The 11,988-nt window shown below is 36.8% G+C and overlaps 1 pseudogene; it reads left to right on the top strand.

Annotated features, from left to right (window-relative positions):
- Window positions 1-10,905: 10,905 nt before the first annotated feature.
- On the top strand, window positions 10,906-11,004 carry LOC132280438 (small nucleolar RNA R71; annotated as a pseudogene).
- The last annotated feature ends 984 nt before the right edge of the window (window positions 11,005-11,988 follow it).

Genomic DNA, 11,988 nt, shown 5'->3' with positions numbered 1-11,988 from the left:
GGCTAAACATCTTCTTGGGGCTAGAGTTAGCCCTAAGCATGCCTTCTAGACCTTAATGCTTTGTATTTTGAGGGGATTTGTGTTATAATGTTGTCTTGACACTTGATTTATATATGAATCTTGTTTATACAATGATTTGTGTGGTTTAATACTTCATATTGATCATTTCATTCTATCCATATGTTTATGTATGCTAGAATAGATGTTCATGTGTCTATCTCTTGGTTTTATGATGTTGATGCATGTCTATGTGTATTGATGCTATGAATCTAGAGATTGTCAAGGCATAGTGCTTAATAGAATACTCTTGTGGTTTATTTGAAGGTTTGGTGTGTGTCGTACCGATTCACCAAAATTTTGCAAAATGATATAAACTAAGAATGTGAGTGTGCAATGTGGCCAAGTTTTAAATTTATAAAAGCCACTACTATCTCTAACTAAAAATATAGCTAGGGTGAGTAGGGATCGTCCCAAGGGATTATAGGTGTGCACTAACAATGGAAATAATGTATAGGGTTAGTAGGTCGAGTGATCAAAGATTGGTTGGATTAATTGATTAAGCTATTATGCAAATGAAATTAAAGTAAACAAAATTCAATGATTAATAAAGTAGAGAAAGATATAAAGGGGAGGACTTGGGGTACTAGAGCTCACCACTAAGCTTGATTTCACTAGACAGTAGCAATTGTATATTAATCGGGAAATTGACTTGTAACTTGTGTGTGTGTGTGTGTGACATTAATTGAAACTAGGCATGGATGGCAAATAAGCATGATTGTCAAACCAAATCAAATGGAAAGCACAACCTATCAAATGAGACCAAAATTCATTCAATGAAACCACAATTTATGCATACATAACTATCTAGAAACATACATCTAATGCATTTATAAGTATGGAACACCAAGGAACAAGAATAGATTGTCCACCTATCTATGAATTTAAAGCAACTACATTACATCTACACTAAAGACATGAAATTTAACTAAGTAAGCTAAAGTTGTGGTACAATCCATCAAGAAACAAGTGTGAACCATCAAATAAATTGCCAGAGTGTTCAATTAAGCTCTATGTTTTGACCATCTCTAGATTAACTTCATCCATACACATAGACATGCATAAATTCCACTAAATCTGGAGAAAAGCACATGAATCATCCATTATAGCATACATAGACATATGGTTAGAAATAGATAATCAATTGAAAGCATTAATCCATACACATCAAGTAGAAACCACAAGATATATATATAAATCCAAGATCAAAACATTGTTACAAATAAATCCCCAAAAATATACAAAGAACTAAGTCTAGGAAGCAAACTTATGGGCTACTTTAGCCCCAAGTAGATGTCTAGCCGCTCAATGAAGTAGTCATCCAATGCTGTAGAGATCGATCATCCTTGGCGGCTCCTTTTTGAATAAAGACAAATCTCTGAGATATTTTGGGATATTTTTGGGAAGAAGACAAAAGTGGTAGGTGGGTGGTAGGTGTGGATAAGATCCAATCATTTCGATCGATATGAGAAATGTTGGATCAATCGAACTTGGTGGATTTTTTTGGATAAGGACAAAGGCTTGGATCCATCTTGAAATGTCTAGATCAATGAACTTTCGATCGATCGAAGAAATGCTGAGATCGATCGAACATGCTTGTAATACCCCTAATTTTAAGAGGATAGTCCTGCTATTTTAATTAAGTATTTACTTGTATTTTTAATTATTTAAATGGTTTTGTTGCTTGTATATTTGAATTTATTAGAATTATTTGTAAATTGTTGATTTTGAATAAGTTAATTATGTAATGAAGATAAATAAGGATTTAAATACATTTTTTTTTTTAATTAAGGTTTTCTTAGAGACGGCATGCAGGTATCTATTATGTATTATAACCTAGGTTTTCTATGGGCCGATTAAATTACAATCTAGGGTTTAATTAGAATTAGGGTTTGGAATTGCCTATAAATATACAAGTCATATGGTTGCCTAGGGTTTTAAGAACCCTATTCACAACACAATGAAACGGAGCGACATAACAAAGACGTGAGATACAGAGTGAGGTTTTGAGAGAACAGAGTAAGTTTGTGAGTTCTCGACTGGGGTTGCAAGGGGAAACCTAGGAGAAGGAAAGGGCAGAAGTATTAGGAGGTTAGACAATATTGCAGTGGTTGCCGGAAAGCTTAGAACAACGGCGACAAGGTTTTGTTTATAAAACTGTATAGGCAAGTTCTTATGTTCCTCTTTCCCTTGGCTCGTGTTCTGCGCACCTAGATAATCTCTAGGTTTGAACTAATCAGTAATTGAAACTTACATGTTTATTATATGCATTGTTGATGATCTGTTTACCTTAAAATCAAATATGTTTACAGTTGTGCATGTTTGTTTCCAGTTCTATTCATTAAAGTATGTTAAAATCTGTTGTAGTTTTAGTTACCGTACCTGTTTTTATCTTCTTTAAACGGATCATGGGGATGTTATGGGGATGATATAAGATTCCCAAGTGTAGGGGTGAAGAGGAACAGAGGGATTGGATCATAACTGATATTGTAAACTGGTTTCAGTGTTGCTCTTCAAGCGTGTTAGTTTAATGGTTTAGTTTAAACTCTGTAATTGTTTTCAAATTATTTTAAACCAATCTTGGCGATGCTTCTAGACTCAAATAAAACTCCTAAGTTCAGTTTTAAATACCACAAAGTGATAGGAATCAGCCGGAGAAGAGCAGGGAAGTTGGAACGCAACACAGGGGACTGAAGGCTCTACCATCAAAAGAGCCGGCTCTAGGATGTTTAGAGCCGGCTCCAAGAAGCATGGAGCCGGCTCCATGCTCTAAAAAGAGCCTGCTCCAAAATTTTAGAGCAGGCTCTCCTAATTTGGTGTGTACAGGGCAGTTTTTTGATTTCTGGTTGGACGATGGGTGTTTTAATTTCTTCTGAATTGAGTTGAGAGTATACTGAGATTCTTAATTCAAGAGTTAGGTGTTAATTAAGCTTCTGTTTGGATGGTTTATGTCACCATGTTAAAGGATAGAACAGTAGGGAAGCATAAAATTGTGCATATTGTTATCTATTGTAAAGAATCCAATTGCTTAACTTAATTTTAGGCAACATAATGGAGTATAATAAGATTATAATTCTTATTTTGAATGCATGATAGATCATTTTATGTTTAAACTGGAACTATGCATGCACTTGAGGTGAATTGTTAGAATATTAAATTATTTATTGCAATTACATGGATTAGTACTGGATTTAATTGCTAGGTTGTTAATCTCCTTTCTGTAATTATTTGGAATATCAATTTTGGATTGTAAATTACTAAACTGTTATGTATATGTTGTAATTTACATGGATAAGGAGGATTGTATGCACCGGTATGGGACGGTTTAGCTCAAAACGCCTAAACCTAACCTAACGGATTAAAGGAATGGATTGAAAATATATTGAATCCTAATTGGAATTAAGTCAAATCAACTAAAATTAAGTTGAGTGGCTTCCTGGATTAACGGATGGTAGTTAGTCATATTAACTGAATAAGTTGAGTGACTAACTAGTTGGTTTATTGTATGTTAGTTTAATAAATAGTTGAACTATATACCCTAGATTTGGACGGACTTTATATATATGTTTATGGTACCACGAGTTGAGCTTGAGTCTCAGACTCATTGGTTAGGGTGCGTATATGCGGTGGATGCGTAGCTGGTTATAATAGGTTAAGGTGTACCTTGTTAAGTCTAGGTATTCATGCCCACCTTTGGGTGCGTATTCGCATGTAGCTTTCTATTCAGGTTGAGACCCCTATTATAGACCAGTGAATGTCCCTTAGTGTGGATATATTTATATGTATGGACTAGATAGATATTGTAAGGTGTTTACAGTGTATCTGCGTATCGGGTCACTGTATGGATTGCAGTTAGATTAGAACTTGCTCGTGGGTCTGACCCACTCTTCTATTATTCTTTTCAGGTACAGGACAGTTCCAGCCTTAGAGCTTGATCGTGCTTGTCGAGGACAGTCTCATATTCATCTGATTACGTAGGACTTGTCTCGATGTTTCTAGCATTATCTATTTTCAGTTTCAGTTTTAGTTGAACTTTTGGTTAGGGGTCCTCCAGTGGATTTCCAAGTTGTAACCTGAGGATTGGAGTTTTATTATTCAGTTATATATGGAGGGTTTTATAATTATTACTTCTTTCAGCTTTATTCTATCTTTATTATTTCATTTTATCATCTGTGTTCGCTTTAAAATACTTTAATTGTTTGATATTCCCTCGGGTTTGGGCCTAGGCCTAATCAACCCGTGTCTCGGATCCGAGGGGTATCGCAATGCTGAATTTCCACACTTTGCTTTAATTATCTTCCACTTTGCTCCTTTCTTCCATTCAGCTTGAGTTAACTTCTTTAATGCTCTTATTTGGCTGAATTGACTTATTTTTGGGGTAAGTGCCTAAAAAGGGTAATAACACGAAATTAGAATACAACGGGGAAATAAGATAGATAATGGTCCTAGAATGCTCAAGCTTAAGGGGTTTAAATGCGCACTTTTCAGCGCTCATCACATCCCTAAACTTAAATATTGCTAGTCCCTAGCAATGAACTACCAAGTAAAGGAATGAAATGAACAACTATACAACTATTAATGAGAAAGCAATAAATGGATAACGCCACTTTCATAGGGAACACGATTACATTTAGCATATGTAACAAGCCTTTTAAACACCCAAGTTACCCCTAGTAGACGAGTGAAGTCTCGTAAGGGTTTCCAGGAATGATACCCACAAACATCAAGCTCATTCTCACTACAGAGGCACTAATATTGCAAACAAGCATTGGGAGAAAACTACCTCAAGTATGCAATTTTTCGACCATTTCCAAGCAATCTCCCAAAATTTCAACATTAAGCAAACAAGTATGGTCCTCCACATATCAAGAAAATGATCATGCAAATCAAAACAACTCTAGAATCCTTTTTGAGTGGACCAACATCAAATATGTTGCTATCTAAGCCAACTAAAGAAATGATCACATCCGTACGCTCAAACTAGCACACAAATCTAGTACCAATCATCAAGACAAAGACTGGACCTTTTATTAAAGCTTTATTCATCTAGGTGTGCTTATTCTTTTCACTCAATTTTTATTTTTTAATCCTAAGGATCAAAGATGAAAGCATAGTGCAATGTGTTGATCTATTAAGCTTTCTAGTAATCCATGAGGTCGAGCGTTAGGTCAACGAGTCCCAAACCAGACGGTTTTAGGGCACTAGGTGTTCAAACACCCCTAAGGACTTACAATCTCAAATTAACTAGTCTACAAATCAAAACTACCTCCATCTAATCATTTCTCACTTCTCACATTTTGGGAGAAGTCCTCACTTTTTTATTTGCTTTTGCAACTTTTTTTTTTTTTTTTTTTTTTTTTTCAAGCAAGTTCAATTATTAACCTAGAGTTTGGGCCCTCCACCTTTCGGTGCGAGAAATTTAGTGCTTGATGAGACTAGAATTCCGGCTACTCAATGAAAAAGGGTTTGTTATCCACTTTTATCAAGATGAAAGCTTTCAATGCACTGCTAGCCCAATTGGGATATAATCAATTCAATAATCAATAAAGCAAGTACCCCACAAATGAATGCTAGTGTGTGCCTGTGCTAGTGTAGAATCCTAGAGTGAATCTCAAAACAATCACAAAATAAGAATGATGTGGACCACAAGTGCAAGCAAGATATCAATCTTTCAAAAAATTTACTCTTAAATGGCATCCACAAGGCATACAAGGAGTATTGGACTATCAAGTTAAGCAATTTTTAAATTTTAAGCATAGTCATGGACCAATCATAGAAAATCCCTCAAATACAAAAATCATGCTTAAAATTTTGATTTGAAAGCAAATACTGCATTTAACACCATTAACCCTAAACCTAAATGGCACAATGTCCTCATTGTGTAAAGAGAACAAAGGAAAGAGTATACCAGTGCAGCTATAGCAAAGAATGGCCGGGACAGAAGTATCCAAAGTGGGTGGTATAACCCCCCCAAACTTGGGAAGAACTGTGGTCCTGAAAAGATGGCACCGGGAGAAAAGCTGATCAGATAACAAAGGGGACAATAATGGTGCACAGTGGACATGCAAATGTAAATGGGATAATAAATGAACTAATGAGAGAGGAAAAGGGTGGTCCTGAAAATTTAGGGTAACACTCTCTCACTGAAGTCACTAGGATGCACCTAATAATGGAGTCAATCACAGACAGATATATCAATATATGAATATGACATCCAAAAGTAAAACATGCATAAAATAGGAAAATAAAAACAGTATATGGTACATCGCAGTAATATGGCTGACAGACTGGCCGCAAAAATAATATAACTGTATCAAAAGAGCAGGAATGTATCACAGATATATAACATGATAAAAGAGAGGAATAAAGATCAGGAAATGAGGTAGGGCGAGTGGGGCGTGATCCCCTGATATCTCTGGATATGCCCTGTAGTGCAGCTAAGACATCGGAGCGGATAGATGCCACATCTGACCGAAGAGAGACAACTGCGTCCTCCAAGGCTTGAATACGCTCTCCAAAGCCGGGTGGCGGTGCTGGAGCCTTAGGTTCCACTGGGTATGTGACAGGGGCTAAAATAGCATAAATACCCCTGTGGTCTATATCATTATATGCAGCCCGGGTCAAGACAGATCGAGAAAAGAAGTCAATGTTGAACACCGACTCATGAGCCACTGAAAGGTCTGAATATCTCCGAGTAGGTCTGTCTAAGGCCTAGCCTAGCTGTGCAGGTGGCGGTGAAGAAGATGGAATATGCTCAACTTAATCATAAAATGATGACGATGATGCAGAAGCAGAAGAGTGTAGTCTGTTGTCTGATGAGGACTGGGCTGGATTTGCCTCTAACTGCTCAGCCTCATCGACTTGCTCTAAAGCTGGCTCTGGAATGGGGTCTGGAACATGAGATGGTCCTGCCTGCTCCTTTACTCTCTGCCTCACTCGGCGTGGATAATGCCTATGGGCAACAGTCTTTACCCTAGCCATGGCTTGCAAAACAGAAAGAAAAACACTTACAGAATAAGTTAGTATCGGCATAACGAATTGAAGCACAGTATATAGAAACATATTTATCAAATAAGATGGGCAACACAGTATAATGGACATGAATCTAAACAAGTCATAAGGAATAAGTGACATTAAGTGAAACATACTAAACAATATAAGTATGGAATGCATCCAATGTGGAAAACACAGGCATTGGGCATGTATAAGATAGCATGGAATCACAAAAGAGGGTGTGTGAAGTGTGGGATGCAAATCTGTGAAGTTCGATCGATTACAAAAAATGTGAGATCGATCTCTCTCAGATCAATCTGAGAAAAGTTCGATCGATCGATCGAACTGTAACGTGAAATTCAAAAAGTCACAGATCTGTAACGTGGATGGCATGAGGGCACCCAAGCAAGCTTGTGAGGCCCTCTCACATAACAACTCAACAAGATTGGTCACTTTCTTTGGCCCGTGACCCCCAAATACATGATTTGAATCAAAATATATACAAATATATATATACATATATACAAAAGCTTGACAACTCTAAATATGGCAAGAAATTCAACATAGCATCTTAGATCTAACATGGTAATTCTAGTTTCATCAAGGTTAAAGCTCAAAATCAGAAGAAAATCCAAAACTTACCAAATCCGAACGAAAGAAGTGGTAACTGAGAGGATGAGGTGAGATTTGCAACAAAAGATGAAGTTCGAAGCTTGGTTTGGTTGCTAGAGGACTCGCCAGAGTTGGGAGAGGTTGGTTACAACGATTGGAGGGGGCTAGGGTCTTGGATCGATCTTTGGGATCGATCCAAATAACTCTTGGCTTATATTTTAAAAACTACCCCCGACAAGTTCGATCGATCGAAAAAGAACTCCGATCGATCGATCATAGATCGATCTTTAGGTTCAGAGATCGATCTAAGCTCAAAACGACACAGTATTTTTATTTTTATTTTTTATTTTGAATATTTACAAATTAAAAAGTAAAAATTAAAATTCAAAACATATTTGGATTTTTGGAAAAATAAAATAAAATAAAATCTTTTTAGAATTTTTGAAAATATTTGTAAATAATTAATTAAAAATAAAGAAAATATAAATTTTTGGATTTTGAAAAATTTTAAACCCCCCCTTTTTTTAAATATAAAATTCAAAATAAAGTCAAAGTAAAAGTCAACAGTGAACAAAGAACATAGATCGATCAATCCAAGATTGATCTCAAAGAAGCTCAGATCGATCGAACATGCAAAAAAACTGCATACATGTTCGAATGATGGAACAAAGAGGCCTTTTTCAAGGGGGGTTCAAAAAATTTCTAAGTGTTAAAATTGAAGATCGATCCAAGAAGAAGTTGGATCGATCTTGGAACTTAAGATCGATCTAAGAATGAGTTCGCACGATGGGACATAGAGCTGAAATATGCAGGTTTGTTTCGCACGATTAAATAAAGAGGTGATTGGATGCAGGTATGGAAGTTCGATCGATTGAATGATTGGATGCTCATTTTCAACCTGAAAGTGTATGCAACCTCAATCAAAGTTCCTAGTCATATGCATGAACCCTAAACAAATATCTAGACGTCGCAAGAAATGAAAGATACAACAGAAATGAGAGAGGAATAGGGTTGTGAAACCTTACGAAGTGCAATAGTCTTTAATTTCTCTGGCAAGACGTTGGACTCTTTTAGCCTGAATCAAACATCTTGAAATGCATCCCCTCCTTAATAGGGTGATAGGTACTTTGAATTCCATCCAACAAACGGTTCCCTAAAGAACTTGTTGGATTAGGTTCAAAGGAGATTGTTGGTCCTTTGTCAATGTGACCTTTGGGCTTCCATGCCTTATCAAAGCAAGTTTTTGAAACTTCATTCTTTAGTTTCAAGGTCGAAGATGAACTTTTTGAAGTTTTGGTTTAAAGCAAAAACTATATTCTTTCACATTCATTGTCATGACATTTTTCTACAACACTTACTTCTTCATGCTTGTCAAATGAATTCGGGGTTGGATTGAAGATATTCAACTTCACCTTCATATGGCCAAATGAGATCTTCATTATCCCCGTCCTACAATTGATGTTGGCATTTGCGGTTGCCAAGAAAGGACGGCCAAGGATAACGGGAATTTGGCTCTTAGGATTTGGAACCGGTTCCGTGTCAATGACAACGAAATCGACCGGGAAAAAGAATTTATCAATTTTAATCAAGACATCCTCAATGATACCCTTTTTGATGGATCGGTCGGCAAGTTGTAAAACTACTAACGTCGGTTTCAAGTCTCCTAAGCACAATTTGACATACACTGAGTATAGAAGAAGATTGACACTTGCTCCTAAGTCTAAGAGTGCCCGATTTATGACATGGTCACCAATGATGCAAGAAGTAGTAGGTGAACCAGGGTTTTTGAACTTTGGGAGAGTGTTATGTTGCAAAATAGAGCTCACTTGCTCGGTCAAGACCACTTTTCTTGGTGCTTGGCTTTTGTTCTTCCTCTTTTGGGTGCAAAGATCTTTTAAGAACTTGGCATAAGCCGGAATTTGCTTAATTGCATCCAAAAGTGGGAGATTAATCTTCACTTGCCTAAACATTTCAATGATTTCATTGGTCTTGGTCTTTTGTTTGTCAAGATAAATGGATCCTTTCAAGGCATCCGGAAATGGAGCTCTTGGCTCAAAAGCTTTTTCAAAATCTTTCTTTAAAATTTCTTCAACACAAGAATTTTTCAAGTCCTTTTTCAAATTAATTTTAAACTCACTTTTCAAATCATTTTCTAACACTTTCTCATTTAAATGATTATGCACATGCAACGAAGAAGGAATAAAATGTGAAACAGGACGGGTGTCAACTCTTGGTTGCACCGGTTCACTCTCTTCATTGGACATATCTACTTGGTTGTCCATAATCTTCCCACTCCTTAAGGTTGTCACCGCATTGATATGCTCTATTGTGTGACATTCTGATGAAGAATGAGTCTCCACAACACATTGTTGCTTTGGTGAGGCATTCAAAGGCATTTTCCCTTTCTCTCTAGCATTTAGAGTACTGGCTATTTGCTTTACTTGGGTTTCTAGCTTAGTAATGGATTGAGAATGAGAGTGAAGCAATTGAGTGTTCACCTCTAGAGTGCCTAAAGCTGTCAAAACTTTCTCTTCAAAAGTGGGACTCCTAGAATTTCCTTGAGAATAAGATGGTTGATTAGGGAAATGAGAATTTAAAAATTGATTGGCATGTGATTGAAATGATGATGATTTAAAACCTTAGGAACCTTGGCCTTGCATTGGAGGTGGAACATACTTCCCTTGAAAACCACCTTGGGGAGGGTTTGAGCCTTCCCCTTGGCTTTTCCAAGAAAAATTTGGGTGATTCCTCCAACTAGAATTGTAATGGGTGCCATAGGGATTATTCCCTTGATTAACAAATGTCGCATTGACTTGCTCATAGGGCTCACTTTGCACATATCCATGTGGACAATTGGAAGTAGAATGCAAGACACTTAAACAAGTCATGCAAGATTCATTAGATGCACGATGATGAATATAAGTAGGGGAGGAAGATACTTGATTTGCCGAATTTTGGTTGATAAAAAATTGATCAAACCTTTGAGATAAGGATTTCATCTCAGCGGCTATTTCATTAGAGTTGTCGACTTAATATAAGCCAACATTCTTCCTTACACCTAGATTTCTAGCATTTTTAGAAGATAAGGACCTATGCATTGAATTCTCACTCATACTTTCATACAATTGCCACACATCATTTTCATGCTTATCAAGATAAGAACTACCCATAGATGCATCAACCATACCCTTGTGATTTTCCGGTAAACTTTCAAAGAAATATTGAACTAATTGCCACTTAGGTATGTCATGATGAGGGCACTTTCTAAGCAAATCATTAAACCTTTCCCATACCTCATGAAACATTTTCCCATCCCCTTGAGAAAATTCACGAATTGAAGTTCTCATGGCATTATTCTTAGAAATTGGATAGTACTTTTTTAAGAACTCTTGTTGTATTTCTGCCCAAGAAGTTATTGAAAAATACTTATAGGGTTCTTCACTTGGAAGTCCATGATAGTTGGGAAGCATTTGAATGGTTTGTGGTTTGATTTCATAATGATGTGCTTTAAATGGAGGCAATTGAATGCAAGTGGGTGCATTATATTCATTAGGCACATAATGGTCTCTTAAAGCAAGAGGGGGATTTACAACTGGTGGTGCTACACGAGCACCTTGATTGCCTTGGATTATGGGAGGTTGTGGAGCATACATTGGTCTAGACATTCCCAATGGAACTTGGCCTTGTTGTTGTGGTAGGGTAAATGGTCTAGGCATGCCTAATGGTACTTGAATGTTGTCATGATGCACAGTAGGGTGGAGGATGCCTTGTTGGTCTATGTGACCAAGGTCCTCCATATGGTCGTCATTCAAATCTTCTATTGGTGAAATGGAGTGATGAGAACTACCTCTTCCCTTAGGATTACAAACGACCGATTCAAGATGCAAATTAGGAGGGACAAGAGTAAGATTCAATGACCTACGACCATGCATACACTAGCAAAGCAAATAACAAGCAAATAACAATTACTTTTCCCCCAAAACAAATCAATCAACAAATCTCCACATACAATGATCCCATACTCTCATGCTTGAATAATATGCAAAGAAAAGTAAATTGCCTCCACACGAGCTCACGATTTATCTAGAAATGAAAAACAAGCCTCCATGCGGGCCGACGATTTAACTTGAGATTGAGTTTAGGAAGAGCGCACAAATGGTCCTTAAGCACTTCAAATTATTTTTTAACTTTAGCTTTGCAATTTTTAGATTTTTTTTTTTTTTTTTAGCTTTTTCCTTTCTTTTGCTTAGCTCCTTGCTTAGAATTCTCCTTTGCTCACTTCACCTAGTCAATCAAGAACAAACACAATAAGTAACTAAGAAGAAA

This window comes from Cornus florida, unplaced genomic scaffold, assembly GCF_030987335.1.
Source record: "Cornus florida cultivar Cherokee Brave unplaced genomic scaffold, ASM3098733v1 CherokeeBrave_3.0.0_Hap2_Chr10, whole genome shotgun sequence".
Classification (NCBI taxonomy): Eukaryota; Viridiplantae; Streptophyta; class Magnoliopsida; order Cornales; family Cornaceae; genus Cornus; species Cornus florida.
This window is presented reverse-complemented; position numbering and strand designations above follow the sequence as displayed.